A 9,956-nucleotide genomic window follows, 5' to 3' on the forward strand; every position below is an offset into this window, starting at 1 on the left:
CAAGTCATACATCAGAAAGGGCCTTATTTCCTCATCAATAAAATAAAGAGAATTCATTAAAGGTTTAGCAGTATAACCCATGATTTTTCTAATTATTTTCTGGGTGTCATTTTAAAATTGCAGTAATTAAAGGAATCCAGGAGAGCAAGAAAGAGTAGTAAATTTATTAACAACAATATATACCTTATACTCCATGAAGAAAAAAGAACATTTTTGGGAAAAAAATTAAAAACATCCAAAAGAGCACATGCCTGTAATCCCAGCAGCTCAGGAGGCTGAGGTGGGAGATCACCAGTTCAAAGCCAGCCTCAGCAAAAGTGAGACCCTAAGCAACTCAGTGAGACCCTGTCTCTAAATAAAATACAAAATAGGGCTGGGGTGTGGCTCAGTGGTCAAGTGCCCCTGAGTTCAATCCCTGGTATACAAAAATAAATAAATAAATAATAAAAACATAAAAAAGTAGAGTCTATACACAATTATTATATGCCTTTTTCTATCTTTATTTTTATTTATTTATTTTTTATGTGGTGCTGAAGATCGAACCCATGGCCTCACGTGTGTGAGGCAAGTGCTCTAGCACTGAGCTACAACCCCAGTCCCATATGTTTTTTTCTATATATTATTTAGATTTAAAATTATTTTTCCAAATCCTATTATCAGGCAAGTATCCAACAATGAAAAGGTATTATGTACATTTAAAAACATCTGCTCACTAAGGTTTTGTTTCACATACTTCTGAGATAGCATTGCTGTACTGTGACGACTCTGCAGTAAATGTTATGTTTTATTTTAACAAAGACAATGTACATACTTTAATAAAAAACATATATGGGAACTGAGAGTGTCTTTCATTGACTTGATCTAAAATAGTTCATGTTCTGTAGTTCAGAGGAACTCAGAAGTATGTCAAAGGACGAGGGGGAAAAAAGCCATCCAGGAAGAATCGAGAACAATGTCCCCGGGTCTGATTTGTGAGAAAGCAAGAATTACATTTGCATAGTTTGGCAAGACAACTAGGGGAAAGAGCAAGGGTTGGGATAACTGCTTCCAAGTTTGAAGGCAATCAGCAGTGGAAACCTCAGGGGAAACTGGGTGCAGGGAAATTCCACTTTGGACTCACTGGGAATATTTAAACTCAATATCAGCTTTTGCCTGCTGATATTATTGAAAGGATGCAGATTCCTTCCTTTGGCTGAACCAGGAAAGGAAAAGCAACACATTTTATTAAACTCAGGCACACCGTAGCAAAATAAAAGAAAAATCACTTCACATGAGATGTTTCCCTTAATACAGAACTCTTTTCTTTGAATATTTAAGAAATAAATATTTAAGAAACTCCTAAGGAATAGAAGTAGATTCTAGGGTATATCTTGGAGCAACATGGCACATGTTGAAAATATAGTTAAACTTCAATGAATATTTGAAAAGGCATAAGGCTTCAATGTACAAATGACCTGAAACCTCTACAATTTTTTTTTTTTTTGCAAAGATTTTCCCCAGGGAAAAAGGAGGTAAAAGAAATCTGTGGGAAAAGTTAACTCATGTCAATATAATGCGCAATTCTTAACATACATACACAAGGGTGTATACACTCAAAAACAATCAAAGAAATAACTTCATTTGCATAAGAGGACACTATTGCTAACTAGAATTTTTAATAACCAACATTCAACACTAGAGATTGAGTCTCTCTTACCTGAAGTGCTTGGAACCAGCTTTAGGATTTTTTTTTCAGATTTGGAATATTTGCATAATATACATAATGAGATATCTTGGGGATGGGATGCAAATTTAAAAAGAAAATTTGTTTTTTATATACTTTCTACAAATAACCTGAAGGTAATGCTATATGATATTTTTAGTGCACCTAGATTTTGACTGTGAGTGTCACATGAGATTGGGGATGGAATTTTGCAACTGCAGCATCATGTTAGCAGTCAGAAAGTTCGGGGTGTTAAAGAATTTGGGATTTGTGATTTTTAAGTTAGACATCCTCAACTTGTAACAGCACTTGTTTATTAGAGATGTTCAAAGAATTTTTTCAGCATTTGCATTCATTGATATGCCTTTGAAGAGTGACTGATGTCTTTGTGTAGGCAAAACAAATTATTTTTGGTAGAATTCCTTGCTCTATGCACTACTAGTGATCGGGAGGCAGCTTAGCTTCATGATGTACACACCATGGGAGGATTGTGAAATGGGCAAATGGTCCCAATGGTGCCCTCTTTGGCAAGAAATTCACAGTGTTAAGAAATACAATCCACAGTCTGAACGTTAAATCAAATCTTGTGTTAAGTTTTTCTCTATTTTCATGTTAAAGGAACACCTATACTATTTAAATGCGTCTTTAATTTATCACATATTTACAGCAGATTTGCACTCAAGCTACTTACTTTCCATTCATGGGAACCAGTATTTAATATATGTAAGCCACTCAAGCATTTCTACACTTATGAGAATATGCACTCTAAGAGAATAAGTATCATCAATCTTTTTTATTTCAGAAAAATATAATATTTCAAACTTGTTTGCTATCCTTACTAGGGAAGAAAATCATTTCCCTTGGGAACTGTAACTGCAAATTCTCAACCATCCAGAAGGCACAAAGGGGAAAAGCCATACTTTGTAAGGTCTTGATTGGTCTTGAGAGAGTAGTTATGACCCAAGTTTCGTCACTGCAATCTTCATGCCTTATTATTTGGATGGAAGATGAAAATATACAATTGAATATACTCCACCTGTCTCTGACTGGAATTTGAAAGGGTCCAACTCTCTGTCAAAGTCTTTTTGAGAGAAGTTGCTTCAAATTCTACATTCACACTTATTTTTAGTAGATTGTGAACACTGATATTTGTTTATATCATTCCTTATTTCCTCATTCAATTATTTTCCTTTCCTAAGCCGAGCTCCTGATGAGTTTAGCTCCACAGCAAGATATTAAAACATGTGTAGAGTGACTATTGATTTCTATGAACCAGGCTCTCTGCAGGCTTCTGGCTCGGGGTTTAATACTCAAGTTGGTGTTGTGTTTTTTTTTTAATTTAGTATTTACTTTGTGTCCATGTTGACTATTTCAAATAATAGGTACTATTGAAAGAAAGTTTCATTTTAAGACAGTTCCACTGAAGAAATAGGTTGACTCACTTACAACTGGAGGAAACGAAAAGAGCATGACTTCTTAGGAAGGCAATTCCTTAAGGCTCATCAACATTTAAATGTATGTAACCATTAGCCCATCAATTCTACTTGGAGGCTTTCACTATTCAGAAATATTTATGAAACTAGAGAAAGCTATAGAAGTGCAAGAATGTTTACTAAATTTTTTTAAGCAATGAAAAGTGGAGGTGTTGGTTAAAATGTGGCACATATAAATGGAACACTTGGTGGCAGTTTAAAAAAATGACATTTATATCCTGACATTTAAAAATGACCATGGTATATTACTAAGTGAAGATGAAGAGTATTCATGTGCATTGTCTTAACATATTACTCAGTCAATAAAATTTATTTTCATATTCCATATGTATGTTTGCATATGTATAGGAAAAGACTGAAAAGATATTCATAGAATTATTAAAAGTTGAGATTACCAGAGAGTGAAACAAGTATTTCCTCTTCTGTGTAATGTAGGTTTAATTTTTTTATCAAGCATTATTAATTTTTTAACATAGAAAAATATCCAATTTGGGAAGGAAATTTTTCCACCATGAGAAGAAGAAAGTATTAGTCTAGTATTGTTTCTTGAGAAAAAAAAATCTTGCTCTGAATCATGAATATCAAGAAAATTCATTTTGAATTTCATGAAGGTCTACACTGAAATTGGTGTTAAGAATGCCAAATAGAATGCCATATAGAATCATGGCTATAGAAAACTCAGCCTTTTGAGAGTTCTAAGATCACAGATCTCTCTAAGTAAGGCTATTCAACATCAGAGAAAATTCTCCAATTCTTCCCAGCCCATTGCTCATATTTTCAAGTGGGTGATTTGTCTTTTGGGACCCTGTCATTTATTACCACTGCTAATATTATAGCAACCACATGGTAAGTGAGGTCTAGGCTAGGCAACACTCAAAGTACTTGACATTTAAGATTGCTGATTTAAACAATAACCATAAAATATAGTTTTCCAATTTTACAGATGAGAAAGCTGAGTATCATAGAAAATAATTAGCTTCCAAAGGTCATAAGCCTGTGAGCAGTGGAAATGGTATTTCAACACCTCTAACTCTTAGAGTTCATGGATCTTTTAACCCTAAAACATAGTTTATAAGGCAACCACAAAAATGTCACAGGTTTATTAGTGTCCACTGAATAAAAAATGTCAATGCAATGGCAAAATTATAAAATATCCTAGGAGCATAAAATCACCATTAAGAATCTTGTAGCCAGAGAAATAATATCTAGACGTGGAAGATCTTGGCAAGCCACAGGATAAATTCAGGAATGCACATTTCACCCAGTGAGAGAGGATATTGTCGTCAAGAGGGAAGTTAACACCCAGATGGCAAATATAGTTCGCAGATGCCTGACATTTGTGCTTTCTTACCCCATCAGAGTTCACTGGTGGAAGTGTCACAGCAAAATTGACTCCCAGAAAGAATGCTCAGCGTTTCCTTGTAATCAAAATCGTCCCTGGGTGAACAGCTCCTCTTCTGTCTCTTCATCAGCATCGAGTCTCAGTTATGCTTCTTGAGGCACCTGCCACTGTCTGGTGTTTTCTTTCTTTCTTTCTTTCTTTCTTTCTTTCTTTCTTTCTTTCTTTCTTTCTTTCTTTCTTTCTTTCTTTCTTTCTGTGCTGGGGATTGAACCCAGGGCCCTGTGCATGTGAGGCAAGCCCTCTACCAGCTGAGCTACATCCCCAGACCTGGTATTTTCTTTCTAGCGTGTGGTTCTCATATTTTCTGCAACCTCAGGTATCACCGTGATCATCCTGTGTTTGTACTCTCTCCTTCCTCCCTCCTCCTCCTTTCTTTCCATGTCTTTTTTATTTTTCCTTTTTTATTCCTTCTCTCCCCCAATCTCCTCCTTCTTTTCCTCTCTCTCAAACATTATTTCTTCAGTATCTACTATGGACCAGAATCTATGCCCACTGTTTTCTAGAAACACTCTGAATATAGAGCTCTTCCTTCAGGAAGCTTGCAGTCTAGAGTCAGAAAAAAACACACACGGTGATAGTGGGCAAAGTGTTATGGGGTCACCAAAGGATCATGGTTCTGAAAAGGAATCAAACTGAAATCTCATGTTCCTTAAATCCAGTTCTGTGTTATACCCATGTAAAGTTTGTGATTAAAATCTGCTTTGCTTAGGCTTTCTGGACAGAAGAGCAGAGATTAATGGAAAGAGTATTGAACTCACAAAACCTGTACACTAGTTGTGGCTGTGCACTAATGATTGTTCCTCGGCTCGCTCCCTCTAGGCACCCACACTGGCTGCAATGGCACCATGAACACCCAACTTAGCCCAGCACACTGATGCATCCTTCAGCCTTATTTTGGGTCTCAGCGTTTGGGAAATCTTTGCCAGTCCCCCTCTCACCTGGTCAAGGCTGCGTGAGATGTCTTGTTCTCGGAGCACTCTGTGGTTCTTTACTCATAGTCCTCTGATGCCATCCTGATCCTCATGTACCTTCTCCTACTTGTTTTATTCATTCTTGTACCAGGACATCAAACTCTGTAACTGGCACTTATTAGGTATCTAATAAATACATGTCTGAATATCTCCCTTGCATTACGGTCTATTCATGTAATTTAAATTACACACATATGTGCAATTTGAAAAAACATATAAAATGTAAGTAAGCTGAGATTAGGAAAGATGAGGTTATGAACAGAAGTTTGGAAGAAATTGGATGTTCTTGTTCTTTGTGGATTGAAAGAGCTCTTACAAAGAGTTTGTGTCAATTAAAACTTCAAGGCTCACATTGATTCTTCTGCCCCATGTGTGAAATGTTTCCTTCACCGTGTCACAAACAATTTGGGAGGTCAATCGGGATCTTTTTTTATAATACAAATACTTCAGGTAATATGATGTTATCTGTCATTTATACCTTAAAGTGATCTGAATTAATCTTATTTTCTCCTGACTCAATGATGAACTATACAAACCTACCACAACTCATACATCTTGCTAAGCCTGAGGTACACAAGGACAGATAGGTGAACACAAAGAAGAGAACAAATTTCACATGTCTGCATGTGTGTATGCGCATGCATGCATGCATGCTGCCCCTCTGGATATTATTTTGGTGACTTCTGCTGATATTGTAACTATTTGTATATTCCTTTCTGGTTTTTCTAGTTATTTTTTTCATTTTTGCCTATAGTCAGTTCATAATAATGTTTTCTTTATTAAATAAAGGCAAAGTAGGTTACAGTTTATATTTGGAAAGTGCTTCGCCAGCTCTTTGGTTGGTTCTCACTTGCACCCACTGAACTATGTGTGAAGAGTCCCTTTTATGAGTAAGAGGACAAGTGGAGAAGTTTCACAATAGGCTTCTGGGCACAGCACAGTCTGTAATTAGCCACTACCCTTTTAACTGACGCATAGCCTGTGGCTTACTCCCTCTTGCCAAAACTGCCACCATTTTGAAGTCAAAGAGTCAAGAGTCAATGATCAGTCACTGTGAACATGTGTGCAACAAGTAATATACAAACTCACACACGACTTTGACTTTGTCTCTTAAACCTAGGATGGGAAACACAAGACAATTCTCATATGTTCCCACTAGTACCTGAGGAGTGAAAGTCAAATAAAATATGCCTAATTTTGTGGTTAAGGTTCCATCTTAAAACTCCAAAAAAATTCCGAAGCGTTTAATAATCATCAGTTAGCAAAGGAACTTTTCTTCCAATAAAAGGAGAGCCTGGGCATGAACCCTCACCTAACTCTCCACCCTCACATTGGCTTTGTCACTGCTCTTTATCCAGAGAGAGGTATGTTTCCTCTTCAACTTAAAAATTGTCCAAAAAATGCCCTCATTTCCTCCAAAAGAAATAAACACAGGCAAAGGTCAGAGGGATGCATTCCATGGAAGCTGCCCATAGGAGAGCAAAGTGCAAGGCAGATGGCCTGGACCAGAGAGTGCCTTCCTGTCAGTCCTGAGCATCTGGGGTCTTATCCCCCGGCTCTACACTCCCAAGGAAAAGTGAGTCTCTCTCTGCTGCAGTTCCCATCCCCACAGCTCTAAGGAACATTCTGGCCTGGCATGTGTGCATTTTCATGCTCTATTAATGCCAAAAAGCATAGACATTCCTGCAGGAATTCTTTTTGCAATCAAAGGCAAACTGTCTGCCATGTGCCTTGTTTGTGGGTGTTAGACCCCTCCAGAAGGAAGCAGCATCCTTCACCCTTTCCGTCCCATTTCTCGATTTCTCCCACTGCTTTCCCATAGTTCTGTGGCCATTTGCTTGCTTGTCATTTTCTGACTCTTGCCTTGTGAGCAGATTCACATCTGTCCATTCTACCCTTTATAATCTACTTTTTCTAGGGCTACTATGTACATGCTTCTAAAATTTAAATAAGAGTCCCTGGCTTTCTTCTTTTAAAACACATACACAAGTATGAAGCATGATTATGTGGCCAGAACCCATATCTCACTCATTTGTTAATTAATTCATCAATCTAAATATTCAATGAATGAGCAAGTGCTAGGAGCTTTAACTCATAGATGGGAAAACATTCAGGATAGAGAAGGGAAGTTAGGAATGAGAAGAGAGTGGGATGGGATGGAGGTGTCTCTTTGTATGTATTTTGTGTTAATAAAAGATGCCAAAAATATTTTTTAAATTAGGAAATCAGCCGGTGGATCTTATTTCAAAAATTCCCATCTTAAGGTAATTATCAAAACAAGGGCCAGTGGCGGCTGCACACGCCTATAATCCCAGTGGCTTGGGAGGCTAGGCTAAGGCAGGATGATCAAGTGTTCAAAGCCAGACTCAGCAATGGTGAGGTGCTAAGTAATTCAGTGAGACCCTGTCACTAAATAAAATACAAAATAGGGTTGGGGATGTGGCTCAGTGGTGGAGTGCCCCTGAATTCAATCCCTGGTACCCCTCCCACCCAAAAAAAGATAATTATCCAAACAAAATCCTTTAAAAAAGGCTCTGTATTTTAGTTTGGTCCCAGGCTGGTAACTAAAATGGGAACTTGGATCAGTGAAGGCAGACATAAATCTTGTCTTATTTATTATTATATTCCCTTACCCCATGTAGAACCATGCCTTGGACATAGCAGGCTTATAGTAAAATATTTTTTTAAACTTATTTGCCAGTGTGAACTTTGTATAATGAAACTATATGTGGAAATGTGACTAATTTCTGCAAGTTTGCAAGAAAGAATGACAAACTTTCAGTTAAATTTTAACTCTTCTTTTTTATTAGTTGCTCAAAACATTACAATGATCTTGACATATCATACATTTGATTCAAATGGGGTACGTAATCTTATTTTTCCACATGTACAAATTGCAGGATCACATTGGTTATACAGCCACGTTTATACACAGGTCCATACTAGTGTCTATTGTATTATGCTACCCTTCCTATCCCCCCTCCCCTCCCCTCCCCTCCCATCACCTCTTTCTACCCAATCTACTGTGACAGGTTTCTCTCTCTCTTTTTTTCTTCCCCCTCACACCATCTTATATGTAATTTTGCATAACAATGAGGGTCTCCTACCATCTTCTGTGCAATTCCCCTTCTCTCTCCCATTCCCATGACTCAAATAAATTTTAATTCTTTCTTAATTCTGAGGTAGGATATTCTTCAAAAAACACTATGTCCAAGACCATATAATATTGAATTTTTTTAAAGCATGATTCTCTTTTTTTTTGTACTACTTCTTTCACACAGAATTCCACTGATATTGTGGTGAAACATGATAATGATTTGGTGAGTGAACATTTCATCTTGAGGTTTGAGGTGGAGATAATCTCTGGAGGAACCAAGCAATTGGGTGTGTTTCTGTTTATACTGTGAAGCATAAGGTATGGGCCTCTGTAGTAAGTTTCTGGCCTATTTATTATATAAAAAGAGTTCCATACCTTACATCAGATATAGCATGGTAGTCTTGTGCATAGTTAAAAATATTAGTATTTCACAAGATGGTCCATATCTTGGGAACATAAACTGAGAGGCATCTAAGGACAACATCCCTTCATGTAAGAAACTCTGCCAGGCCTATTTGTTACTTTCCACAGTGATAAAATAAAGTTTCTTCATGTAGACTCAACTACTCTCTCACATCTCAATTCTTTCTTTATAATTATTTAAGTTACCCAGGCCCTTTACTGTAAGTTACTACTATTTGTATATATAAAATCATTAAAGGAGGTTATTTCTAGAAAATCTCAGCTCTGCCATTTGTCCAATGATGGTCAGGCATTAAATATAAGAAGATGATGCTGTCACACAGAAATATTCTTGAAGATTTTTTTAGAAGAGTGCCAATGGACTTGTACTAGCTAGCCCACCTAATGAGAGCTTCCTTCAGGTATTTCATTGAATATTTAATTGCTTGGTATCTAACAGTGAGTAAATCTGAACAAAAGACACCACCTCAATAGCCCTTGGCCTTTGCTCACCAAGAATGCATATCCGTATGTTTGTCAAGGTTTGTAGGTACTGTTGGTGACCAGATTGGATGCAACTATATTGAAAGGGAACCTAAACAGCAATTCCTGATGTTCCCTATGGCCAGACTACTTCTTCTCCTGATCTTCCTATGGCTGTCTTCTCATCTATTAGGTGATAAGTTAATGGTCCACCTCCTTCAGTGGGTTCTCCTGGATTGCTCCCTCTGGTATTGCCAACAACAGTCATTACATCAAATGACCCTGCTCTCTTTGCTCAGAAACAAGTTGTACCTATAACTGGTGTCTTTGTCCCCTTGCTTATTACCTTCTCCCATTCTAGACTATAAGCTTCACAAGAGGAGGCAAGTCCTAGGGCGGCTTCTCA

Source organism: Urocitellus parryii, chromosome 7 (assembly GCF_045843805.1).
Source record: "Urocitellus parryii isolate mUroPar1 chromosome 7, mUroPar1.hap1, whole genome shotgun sequence".
NCBI lineage: Eukaryota > Metazoa > Chordata > Mammalia > Rodentia > Sciuridae > Urocitellus > Urocitellus parryii.